The sequence below is a fragment of the Mustela nigripes genome, chromosome 1 (genome assembly GCF_022355385.1).
Source record: "Mustela nigripes isolate SB6536 chromosome 1, MUSNIG.SB6536, whole genome shotgun sequence".
NCBI classification, from domain to species: Eukaryota; Metazoa; Chordata; class Mammalia; order Carnivora; family Mustelidae; genus Mustela; species Mustela nigripes.
In genome coordinates, this window is record NC_081557.1 from 33,894,804 (window position 1) to 33,907,674 (window position 12,871).

General features: G+C 46.4%; 1 protein-coding gene and 1 non-coding gene across 8 annotated transcripts in view; both read left to right on the forward strand.

Annotated features, from left to right (window-relative positions):
- SERGEF (secretion regulating guanine nucleotide exchange factor) overlaps positions 1–12,871 on the forward strand; it is a 219,146-nt gene that overhangs the window by 153,344 nt on the left and 52,931 nt on the right. The gene's annotated exons all lie outside the window — the stretch shown is intronic.
- LOC132009449 (U6 spliceosomal RNA) lies at positions 10,772–10,879 on the forward strand. The gene has a single exon (XR_009401933.1). It is a non-coding gene; the product is annotated as a U6 spliceosomal RNA (small nuclear RNA).

Here is a 12,871-nt window from a genome sequence, read left to right on the forward strand (position 1 = left end):
CTACTGTGGGAGGGGCCTGCCTTCCTGAGGGAGGGGAGCAGAATTTTAGGTGCTCTAATCTAAGAAGAGACCTGGGGTCATAGAACCACATACCTTAAAAGTAGAGGAGACTTCAGAGAGGGCCTGATCGCCACAAAAGAGGAAATGCAGGCTTATGCAAGGAAATGATTTGCCTAAAGTCACACAGCAAGTCAGAGGCTCAGCCTAGGATAATAGCCCCTGAATCTTGGCTCCAGCTGGCATCATCACACCTATTTGGAAACAGAGTTTCAGCAACATTGGAGGTGAGCTCCAAAGGTCCCACCCTTGTTACAGTGACCTGGCATCTGTGGCATGGGGAGCCATTGACTTCACTGCTGCTCATCCCTGGGTAGACCCATCATGTCCTCCGTTTCCCTCCTATGTAGCAGGTCACAGGTTCTTAGCACATGCGGCCCAGTGCAGTACAGGAAGTAGACCTGTTTCCTTTCATTCCCCCAAATTTGAGGCTCTTTCAGGGGCTGCTATATGAACTTAATTACAGTTATTAAAAAAAAAAAAAGTAAAAGACTTCAATAACTCAGGTTTGGGGAAGGTAAAGGAAAATAAGCCAACACAGTAAATTACCAACTCTTGAATATTTATTGGCCATATTAACAGTAATAGCTGATATTATTGGTGCTTACTATGGACCATGTATGGTTTTATGCATGGACCAGGTATACATTTTATAAATGTGCAATAATGCACATTTTGTGTGCATTATTGATTGATTCTTGCGTTAAACATAAGGTAGGTACTGTTACTATGCTTGTTTCACAGATAGGGAAACTAAGGCACAGAGAGGTTAAGTAACTTGCTCAAGGAGAAGAGCATTGTCCTGGCTACTCTACATTGTAAGGGGCTAGATATCCAATGTGGTAGATTCACTATTAGTGGGTGATGTTCTCCCAAATTATTCGGTGGTAGATTGATAAGAGCTGCAGAGGGATCTCTAATGGCTGTCAAGGTTTCCAGCCTCAGACTATCCCCATGAAGGCAGAGAAGAATGAGTGTTCCACTCTCTGAGATATCAGAAAACTGGGAGGGTATGTCAAGAATAACAAAATTAGGAAAAAACGATTGTTGAAATGTGAGCTGAAGCCAACAAAGTAATGTTTAACTGGGTATAAATATAAGGGCAGGTCTAATGGTAGAAGTTCTGAGTGTTGGATGTTAACTGCCTCTGGATTCCTGGTAAGCTTGCAGTGAGGTCAAGGCCAAGGAGCCAGCCGTGGCAGCAGAAATGTGGGCAGAGGGGAGAAGATGAACTTGATGACTCTTTTGCCTTTAAACTGTCAGTGGGTCAAGCAGTGGAGCCATCCTGAAGATAAACAGCAAAAGGGGTCTCTTCTTCTTAAGGCCTTTCAACTGATTGGATCAGGCCCACGCAAATCATCCAGAAGAATTTCTCCATAAAGCCAATTTATTATACATCTACTAAATTTCTTCACAGCATCATCTAAGTTAGTGTTTGATTGGATAACTGGATACACATGCCAGATAAAACAGACTGTTACATGGTTCAGTTTGCATTTTAAATCGTTCTGGGGACAGGAGGGTTTTAAATTGAAAGGGAGAGGGTCTGGAAGCAGAGAGATGAGAAGCCAAAGCATTACCTTAAGGGAAGGGTGATGAGGACCTGAAATGAGTAGCAGCAAACTGAGAAACTGAGATAGAAAGTAAGAAGAGATTTGAAAGTCGGAGCTCAGCTTATTGGGATTCAGTGATCCATTCTGAACATGCTTGAGAAAGGAAGGAGAGGAACGGGCAGGATGGGTGGCTGGTATCCGGTGACCTGCTCGGTAGACTGGGTGGATGCGCCGTCATTGACCAAGAAGGGCAATACATGGAAAGTGGAAAGAGCCAGCTAGAGGCAAGGTGATGGGTGTATTTTTTAACTTAACTGAGTGTGCGATGGCTGTGGAACATCCAAATAGAACTACCTAGTAGGAGATTGGGATGGAGACTTCTACCTCTTTGGAGAGGTCAGGCAGTTTCTGTAGAGAAAGGTGAGTGAAGCAGGGCTATTTGAGTCGTTTTTCCTTCATGTCTATACGGATAGTGTTTTTGCCGAGTGGCCCTGCTCTAGGGTATGGTGTCATCTTACGTTTGATATTGTTACATCAATGTGACCATCCTGTGATTATTCCTGCCACTGCAATAGTCTAGTCATGGGCAGGGACAGCTTTCTTGTCCATGTTTTGCAGGGATCTGCTCAGCCTGCAAGACTTTCTCCCTAGATGTTGAGAAGCCAGTGTGAGGTTTTCGTCCTCAGTAGGAGCCCATACACATGAGGATTGTGTCTCCTTGAGGAAAATCCCAGATGGAATCGCTAATGCCTGGGGAGTGACCTGAAAGCACATCACACGAAGTAGGATTAATGACTTCATGTAGCAGCTCACTGCCCCACAAAACAAGGCCAGCCCAGTCAGGCTGCCTGGAAGAACATCTTTTGTTCTCCCACTTTCCAACCCTCGACCTCCCCTCAATAGGTCTGCAGCTAATGGATGGGGAGTTTCTGCCCTGGGAGGAGTGAGAACATGGAGAAGAAGAGGGGACAGTATTCTCTGAGCAGTGTGGGCCTGTTGGCCAAGCAGTGTGCTGGGCACCTTCCTTCATGATGATAATGATGAGAACAGTGACAATTAACCCACCAGGTATTTGCCTTAGTGCCAGGCACTGGGCATATATTGTTTGTTTTTCTTTTTGATTTAATTGATATGTGAGATAGGTACTATTATTAGCCACATTTTAGAAGTGGGGAAATCGAGGGGCGCCTGGGTGGCTTAGTTGGTTGAGTGTCCCGCTCTTGGTTTTGGCTCAGGTCCTGATCTCAGGGTGGTGAGATCAAGCCCCACACTGGGCTCCACGTTCTGCAGGGGCTCTGCTTGAAGATTCTCTCCCTCTGCCTCCCCTCCTACTCTCTCTCTCTTTCAAATAAATAAATCTTGAAAAACCACCACAGCAAGTGGGGAAGTCAAGGCAGGGAGATTGAGGAACTTGCCCAGGGTCACACAATTGCTGTGGGACTTGAATAAATAAATAAGGTGGGATTTGAAAAAAGTTCTGATTCCCATGCTTAGACTTTTGGACATTATGCTGTTTCTCGCTGGCCCTGACCCTCGCTGTTCCTGTCATTCAGGGGAGCGAGACTACAGGGTTTTTCTTTTACAGGACTCACAGATTTCTGTCTTTACAATTCAAGGAGTGGGTGGGTTGGGGGAAGCCCTGGCTGGGAATTAGGAGATGTAGGTTCTTGTCCAGCCTCTGTCTGACCTGGGACCTTAGACCATAACCTTTTGGAACCACATTTTCATCACCTACAAAATGCAGATTCTGACACTTACCTCCCAGGGTGTTATGAGCATTGGATGAAGAAATTTCTAAAAAAGTGTTTTCATAAACTTTGGGGGTTATCCTGTTGCCTTTGTACCAACTACCCTGGTTTTCAGAAAATCCTCTTCTGTTATCTTCCCCTGACCCTGACTCCTCTTGTCCTTCATTATGATTTATGGTGTTCTTACCCCTTAAAAGTCTCCAAAGATCATGTGTTGAAGCAGGAGGCCACCAAAATTGTTACATAATTAATTCCACCTCCCTGAGCCAGCTGGAGGGTGTGGGGTGGCCACACAGACTGAGCAGTTGCTGAAGTTATAACCAAGGGGAGTCTTCTTGTCAGTCACAGGAGTGAATCATTCAGATGGCTGCTTTGCTGCGTCCTTCCAGAGCCATAACGTGAATTAGATAGCACTGTTGCTTTCTTCAGTCTCTAGACTTAAGTGAAGCTCAACTTCTTTCTGCTACACATGTAGCAGGCATGTGTATTTGAAAGAGCAGGTGTTCCAGACCCAGACTCAGCTGGGGTCTGTTCCCAGCATCACCTCTTATAAGCCAAGTGTCCCTGGGAAAATCCTCACGCCAACCCAAGCCTCAGTGTCCTCATCTATAAAATGGGAGTGATAAGACCTGCCTCACAGGGTCATCATGCAGCTCAGAGAAGATTACAAAGGGCCCAGCATCATAGCCAGTGCTCATTAGACTCCCAGTAAGGCTTACCTCCCTGCGTCTCCGAGTTGTGGCAATGAGCGCCTGGGGATGGTGGGGTTGATGAGGAGTGAAACGGTCTGGTTTCCAGAGTGCAGAGGCAGAAGACTCAGTAATAGACACTTGACTCACAGCTCTATTTTTAGCTCGATGCTGCCTAAGGTTTATAAATGTGGTGTCTGCCTCAAGTGTCCCTTCATCCTTTCAGTGTAAGAATTGGGGCGGGGTCAGGGTGAGGAGGGGATATCCTGCCTTCACAGTCACACCTTCCTCCTCCTCCATGTCCAGCACGGTTGCCTTGGACATCATGAGCTTCGAGGAAGCCCTGCTTTTGCTCAGACATGAGTGCTTTGTCCTGGTCTTCAGCAAGGCTCTCTCACTGCCAAACTGGCCTTCAGCTCTCCAGCTGTTCCAGCCTGGGAGGATTTCATCCATCACCCCGACCCATGTTCACCGTGCGGCTGACTTCATGAATTTGGGGAGTGCAGCAGTAAATGTTTTTCTGGCAGTTCCTGTCCCTCCCCTCCATTCTCAAAATGCACATACTATAGTAATAAATTATTGCATGTCACCCGCAACAGCTCCCTGGTGAGCAGGAATTTGGTTTGGTGGTGAAGAGCAGAGGATTTCAAATCAAAGAGAGGAGGGTTTGAATCCTAACTCCACAGCCAAACACTGGGTCGCCTGGAGCGGATTCCTGAGCACTTCTGAGTGTAGGCTTCTGCATCTGTGGGACGGAGATAGTAGTCCCGTCCTTTGGGACGGTGAGGATGAGTGAAAGAATGCTTGCAGAGCCTCGGCACAGGGCTGGGCACACAGTGAGCCCATGACACATGGTACCTGGGGCATTGGTCTTAGAGCAGAGCAAACGGCAGTCCAGGGGGTTAATTCATTTGTGTAAGATAAGGCATTACCCCTGTTCTGCGAAAGAAAACGGAGATTGAGAGGTCATGGATCTTGCCCAATGTTATACAATAGTAAGCTACAAAATCTGGATTATAAACCAGCTCTCCTGACACCTCAGCCGGGTCTCCTGGCATTGTACCAGAAGCCTCTGCAAAACGGAAATTAATGCCCCAAACCCATTTATAACTGGCCCCCTGGTGGTGGAGCCTGAGCCCAGCCTTCCTTCTGCTGAATCCTGCTTTCTAGAAACGGGCTGCTGGTAACAGACATGCATGTGTGCCTACACAGGTTTGTGTACAAATACATATATATAAATGATGGAGCAAGGAAATGTCCTGGGAAACCGTGATTCCCTAGAGGCTCCACGAATGCAGTGTTTTGGCTAATGGATTTTCTGAGTATTAACTTCTTAGTTTCAGGTCTTGTTGCAGATCATTATAAAATGCATTGCAGCAAATCACTTTCTGGAGCTAGGAGAAGCTGTCTAGTGAGCGTCATTTAATCCTTCTTGAATGACACATCTTGGCAGGGTCTCCAGTCATTTGTCATAATGACCCGTTGTAATGTTCACGACTCTAATTGTATGTCTGTCTGGATCTCTGACACTCTTAACATTCAGTCATGGCAACAGCTGTGTGTGTGTGTGTGTCTGTTGGGAGTGAGGGCAGGGCCGGAAGATAATTATCCCCATGTCACAGGTGAGAAAGCTAGGACTCAGCACGAATCCTCGCTGGGGACCACAGAGCTTGATCACAGCACAGCCAGAATTGAAATGACATTTGCCGAGACAGTGTAGTAAAGCAGAAAAAAAAAAAAAAAAAAAAACAGGTTCTTCGAGTCAGACATACTTGAGTTTAAATCCCAGTTTTGACACTTTCTAATGGTGTTGACCTTTGAACAAGTTATTCAGTCTTACAGGTCCCACCATTACTCATCTGTAAAATGGCAAGAATGATTATTTCACTTGCTGGAATTATTTTAAGGTTGTTCTAAGTAATGTATGTGAAGCAGCTGGCACTGTGCCTGGTGAGGATAGGTCCTTAACACATGGCACTATTGCTTTTCCGATCCTTTCCAATCTACCAAGATGTCTGTCTGCTATAGTGTTACGGGAGGTACTAGGTATGAGACTGATCTGTCTTGAGGCCATCAAACTCCAGAAGTGCCTTTTTGAAGTAAATCTCTTCTCATTCACTTTGTGGGGGGTGGTGTTTTGCTTCAATAACAGAGGCCTGAGACAGACTTTTATTTTGTAGTTAAACTTAAATAATTTCACATCAGTATCAAAGGTGCTACAAAGCAATAGAATGAGTATCATAAATGGGTGCCAAGATGGTGATGGCCCACAGTCTGGAGATGCTTTTTGGATCATGTAGGTCTGTCTTTTTAAAAAGTGCATAGAATTTGAAGAGGTGAACAGGAAACATTTCATGGACCAAAGGTACAGAGGTAAGACAGTATAAGATATGCTTGGCTTGGTTAGAACAGAAACTGTAATTGCAGGGGGAGCATACATGATAAGTTTAGGAAAAAACCTTTCCTTATAGATCTTCACATGTGTTTTTATGCATAAATCTGTACCTATTACTCTAGTATCCTACTGATGTATGCTGCAAACCTAAAATCCTTAGTTAGACATTATCACAGACATTGGCTAAGTAGATCTTGTTTCTTTCAGCCCTTATCTATGGGAAAGCAACGTGACGTAGAAGAAAGAACACTGGGCCAGGAGTTAGGAGGCTCAGGTATTGCTCTTGGTTCCACCCCCATTCAGCAGTGTGACTTGGACAAAACATATAATTTTGGGGGGCCTTATCTCCTCATTTACAAAAACAGACCACTTTTGGAAAGTCCTTTGGAACTATTAATCAAGAGCCTTGAAGATGCCCATTCACTTTCATTTATGAATTCATATCCTGGAATTGTCTCCTAAGGAAAGACCTTAAATACAGAAGCAGCTTTATGGTTAAAGAGGTTTATTGTTGTGTTTGTGAATTTAGTGAAACTAGAAGCTGCCTAAATGTCTGATAATTGGGATTGGATAAATTATGGTTCATCTCCTTGACTAATTGCAGTATTTACTAAGAGTACCAGCATTGGCCATATAAGAATGAAACCAAAAAGGCATCTATTAAAAACAAAACTGTAGTGGGAAAAATCATACTTCCCAGTGTAGGCGACATTGTTAATGTCGTCCGGGGTCCTTCATGATCTGGCCACGGTCACTCACACTAGCTACCCCTATGCCACCATTTGCCATATAAGGTGACCTTAGGACATTTTCCCAGCAAACACTGTGTATGCTTTTGTATGTCCTGTTCATTCCTTCTGAAACGCCCTTTCCTCCCTTGGCCAGCATATGAATACTTAACTCTCCTTCCAGGCCAGCTTTAGATTTCCCTGACTTCCTAGAAAAAGTAAATTGCGCCGTCATCTCTGTTTCTGTACATTTTGTTAGAAGACTCTTCCGTGTCTGTTTTTGTCTCTACACATAGACTGGATGCCCCTTGAGGGTCAGAAGTGTGTGTGTGTGTGTGTGTGTTTTAAGATTTTATTAATTTATTTGTCAGAGAGAGAGAGCACAAGCAGGGGGAGCGACAGAGGGAGAAATAGGCTCCCTGCTCAGCAAGGAGCCCAATATGGGACTTGATTCCAGTACTCTGGGATCATTACCTGAGCTGAAGGCAGACACTGAACCAACTGAGCCACCCAGGCGTCCTGGTCAGAACTGTGTTATCAAATCCCCACTGCTTAGCAGAGGGCCTGGCATTTAATGGGTACTCGATACAAGTTGGTTGAATTGTTTTTCACTTTTTGCTTTTCCATATTTTACGCATATTTTATAATGACCATTCAATATCCTTATAATGGAGGACAAATAACAGTAATTCATTTACCCATTTATTTTTAAGGAGGTCATTGGCTTAGCTCAAAGGTTCTCAAACCTGGCAGTGCACCACAGATACCTGGAAAGCTTATTAAAATGCAGATTCCCATGTCCCTGAACAGGTGTTCTAAATCCCAAAATCCAGGGCAAAGACCTGGAATCAGCATTAGTTTGTTTGTTTATTTGTTTGTTTAGAGATTTATTTATTTATCAGAGAGAGAGAGAGCATAGTGGGGAGGGGCAGAGGGAGAGAGAGTGAGAGAGAGAATCCCAAGCAGACTCCCAGCTGAGCATGGAGCCCGATGTCGGACAGGATCTCATGATCCGAGCTGAAATCAAGAGTCAGATGCTTAACTGACTGAGCCCTGGGAGGTGCCCCGGGAATCAGTAGTGCTCACAAGCCACTTTGGTACTGTGATGCTTAGCCATGTGTGTGAAGCCTTGACCTAACTGCCTCTAAGGTGCTTTCAGCCTCAACTCTGTCTGGCTCTCAGAGTCCTCTGGCCCTCACCCCTGCTGCCATCAGAGGCTTCAGCACGAGGGCACTGCAGAGCAGTGGGCCAGACAGCGGATAATAACAGCCATCGCTTCATTATCGAGCACCTATTCTTTGCCAACGACTGCTCTACATACAGCGTTTCTTAGCTGTCTAATACCTCAAGGTCAGTTGTAGTATCCCTGTTTTACAGATGAGGAGACTGAGGCAAAGAAAAGTTAAGTGTCTTGTTCAAGGTGAAGTAACAAGAACGCAGGAGCTCATAGCTGAATGGAGTTCTAGCGCCGTAAGCCCAGGAACTGGGACCTCTGTTTCCACCCCTTCTCTCCCTGCCTGCGCCCACAAAACCCCCACCATGGGTCTGGTGCAGCCCTGCTGTGTGCAGCCATGCCGACCAGAGTGGGGTGGGCACTGGAGCCCCAGCCCCCGCGCGCAGATGTGTGGGATTAGCCGGCATTGTGGGCAGCCGTGTGCCACAGAGGCGGAGGCTCAGGCTCACCAACTGTGCTCTGCCGCCCACCCACCTGCTTCCAGGGTGCAGTGAAGCAGTGGAATTCAATTTGCGGCAGTGACCTAAGAGGGGCTATTTTTAGTAGGAAAGTAGGTCAGGGGCTGCAGCGGTGCCGCCTGAGCAATGAGCAGCCTCCCCTCTCACTGGGAGGCTTCTTCACTTCTCTCACGGCCAGTGTGGAGGTGAGGAAGGCACATCTGACGTCCTCACATGACTGTGGTGGCAGTCGTCACTGTGGAGCCACTGGGGGGTGGGGGGCGGAGAGGTACACATACACGTCTGAACACACTTGTCTGGGATAACCTAGGGTCCCAGTCCCAGTCTTCCTCCAGAGAGTAGAATCCCTTCGGAAAACATCTCGAACATGGTAGGAGGCTTATGAATTGCCCACCTGCTATGTGCCAGCTGCTATTCTGGGTTGGATATGCATTATCTCATGTAGTCCTTGCAAATACCCTGCAAAGTAGATATGATTATCCCCCATTTGTAGATGCGGAAACTGAGTCACAGCAAAATGAAGAGACTTACCCAAGGTCACAGAGTTCATAAGTAGGAGAGCCAGATTTTGAATCCTGTTTGTGACTTCAGAGCTGATGATAGATGACCAAGCCATCAAACCATGCTTGGGGTGATTTTTTAATTCCCACTCTACCCCTGCCCCATATTGTTCAGTACTTCAGACAAAATAGTACAGAGATGCCTTCCTCCTGCTGGACTTAGCTGAGTCAGACAGACATCCTTTTCCCTCCAGGACACAGACCTGTTCCCTAGAAAGGAGTACGTACATCCCTGCATACTGCTGCCCAATCACTGAGGGCATTCGTTGCCAAAACCAAACCAACCACCTGATTTCCCCGGGCCTGGAGTATCTCAGAATCCTCTGCCACACTTGCTCTGCCACAGATCTGTGGCAAATTGCGGGGCACTCATTGGCGATGCACAAGCGGACCAGAGCTTGTTAACAGAATGTAGTAATTGACATATCATGATTCATTATGCACAGCACGGAGGACTCTAGCAGAAGCCCTCTTTGTGGCCAACCGCCGCTGGCACCACCAGCCTTGAGAATTTGTTCCTGGCTCTCTTCGGGCTCTCCAGCTGGAGAGCACCATACCTTCAAGGGCCAGAAGCAGCCTGAGGCTTCTGTCTTATCCCGCTCCCTCCCTCTAGGCAAGGAGTGAGGATATTTCTCCTGCCTTCAGGCCGGGTGACTTTGGAGGGAGGTTATTTGTTCATTCATTCATTCATTCGTTCATTTATTCATTCATTCAACAAACATTTGGAAAATGTACCAGGCATGCAGTGGGGAATGAGACAGGTAGTCCCAACCCTCAGAGAATTTATAGTTTCTCTCTGGGCCTCAATTTTCTTATCATCAAATGGGTAGGAAAGAAAAAAACTGGATCGGTCACTCTTTTCTATCTCTAAGATTGCAGAATCTGTAGTTCTGGGTTATAAACATTTATTATTGAGTCATAGTGTCAATCTTAGTCATTTGCATCCAATGCCAAAAAAGAAAAAAATAGAATTTCAGAATCTGGATGGGAACCATGGACACAAGCTAATTCAATTTCCTCACTTGCAGATGAGAAAAATGAGGCTAAAAGAAGGCTGTGACTTGCCTGGCATATCAGTGACAGAGCCCGGGTGGGGAGGCCAGTGAGCTGAGCCCTTGTCTCCTCCACTCCTCCTGAGGCCCCTTCCCACCCAGCACTGCTGTTGCCCCCACTCCTTGGAAGCCTTTCTGCATTTAGCTTCTCCAACGCTGAGCTCTGCAGAGTCTCTCCTACCTAGCACTCTAACCACCGCTTCTGGACTCCCTTACCAGCCTCAGAGCCTGGGGCTTGTGAGCGGAAGAGGAAGGAGTAGTTTCTGGTAGCTGGGCCTCAGAAGGTGATGGAAGTGGGTGCTCGCTTCGGCAGCACATACACTAACATTGGGATGATACAGAGAAGGTCAGCAGAGCCCTTGCGCAAGGATGACACGCATATTGGCAAACGGGATTGAAATCCAGCGAGACTACCCAAAAGCAGGATGTGAGGAAATTGAGGCAGAGCCTGCTGAGTTTGCTGTCAGAGTGCTCCAGCAAGCAGTCTAGGCAAGCCTCTGTGGAACTGAAAAAGAAGGAGACCCAGCAGCAGTGGCCGGTGAGCAGCAGCTCAGTGAGCTCACACCTGCCGAAGGGCCTGCTTCCCCGCAAGCCTTGGAACCTCTGTACCTCTGACCTTTGCCTGTCACCTACATGTTTCCAGTGGAAGGAATCTAAGGCTGGAAGGACAAGGGTCACTCTGATATTCTTGGGAGGCAAGGGGATTGAGCTGCCTGTGGAGAAGTCAGGAGCAGGCGGCTCAGCACTTTTTCAGTGACCAGGACGTCCCCTCCTGGGTGGAGAAAGGTGCTGTAGGCGTAGCAAGGCTTTAGCCAACCCAAAGTCCTTGTTTGAATGTTGCCTTCCTTTCATTGCAGTCTGGGAACCCGTACCTTGAAGTGCTGTCCTTAATTAATTAAGTTTATTGCCCTATAGTGCTCCCCTAGGATGGAGGTGGTCAGAGGTAGGAGAGGGCAGAGAAAACTGTTTTTGATTATGAAAACCTCTACCCATTCTCTATGTCTATTTTAGTCTTCTACATTGATCTGTGTTATTTTCCACACTGCGCTTTTATAAAAACTATTTTTCCAGAAGGCACATAAAGTTGTCCTGAAAGAACTACCAAGTACATGTGCGTAAGATACGTCCTCTGTACATTTATCAATGCATGCGTAATGCTTACAAGTAAATCATTTGGAATTTTGGAGCTGGAGACCTGAGTCTGAAGCATGGACTCTCATGTGTCCTTGGGTTAGTCGTGTTCCCTTTTTGCCCATCTGCTGTCATACCTGCCAAGCAAAGGGGATGGATTCGTGGTTTATTCACCTGGACTGGGAGCCAGTTCTGCCAAACCACTTAGGATAATGGTGAAATGTACCGATTCTTGGACCCACTTGTACATTTGTATAGATCTGGGAATTGAATACTTAGAAATTTTTAGTTCTAATAATCTTCTAGGTGATTCCAGGTGATGCAGCCAGGTTTTGAGTAGCTGTCTTCCAAGAACCCCATCTGGTTCTGATGTTTTTGAATCCTCTGCCTTCTTTCTCTTGCTCAGTTTCCTGATATTGTCTTAGCCTTTTTCCCCAGAGAGCCACCCTCACTATATTGTGACCCTCTCAGGAGCAGGGGCCATATCTCGCCTCCTCTGTGTCGCTGGCATCCCACACATGTTGGGCACAGAGGAGGTGCTTAGTAAGCCGGAGGAGGGAACAAATGGGCTTAACTACCACTCTGTATATCCAAGTAATTTCCAGAATTCTTCCTGTGCACTCAGTCATTCTAAGTCTTTTGATATGGTAAATAGAAATACAGATTTCAGAATCTAACAAAACCGGATTTGAATTTCTTTCACCTCTTACTATGTAGTGATTTTCCCCAGGTCATTTAATTTCTTTAAAATGAAGTTTTCTTCATTATAAAATGAGAATAAAGGCTCTTACTGTTCACCACATTTGTGAGGATTAACTTACCACATCAGAATATGCATGTAAAAGTTCTCGACATACAGTAGGAGCTCATTTCCTTTGGCTCCTTTCTTCCTTTCCATGGCTGCAGGTGAATGACAGGAAAAGGGGAGACTCAGAAGAGTGGGCCATCCCCAAGCAGGCCAAGAGAATGACTTGTGGTCCTTTGTTGCCTTCTGGCTTGCTGGGACCCCGAGGCTCTGACTGAGACCCAGGCACCTTGGTGGATCCCTGCTTGCGTGGTCCTGGGCATGTCAGAATTCAGACTCAGAATCAGACGCCAGACGAAGCATGGTCTCTCTCTTACCCCGCTGCAGGAACACAGAAAAAGAAGTAGTGAAAGAAATGCAAGGAACTATTGTAGGTTTGGATTCCCTGTGCAGGCCCAATGTCTGGGCTTACCGTGAAAAAGCCGAGTTCATTCAGAATGGTTAGTTCCCGGGGCCAGAGA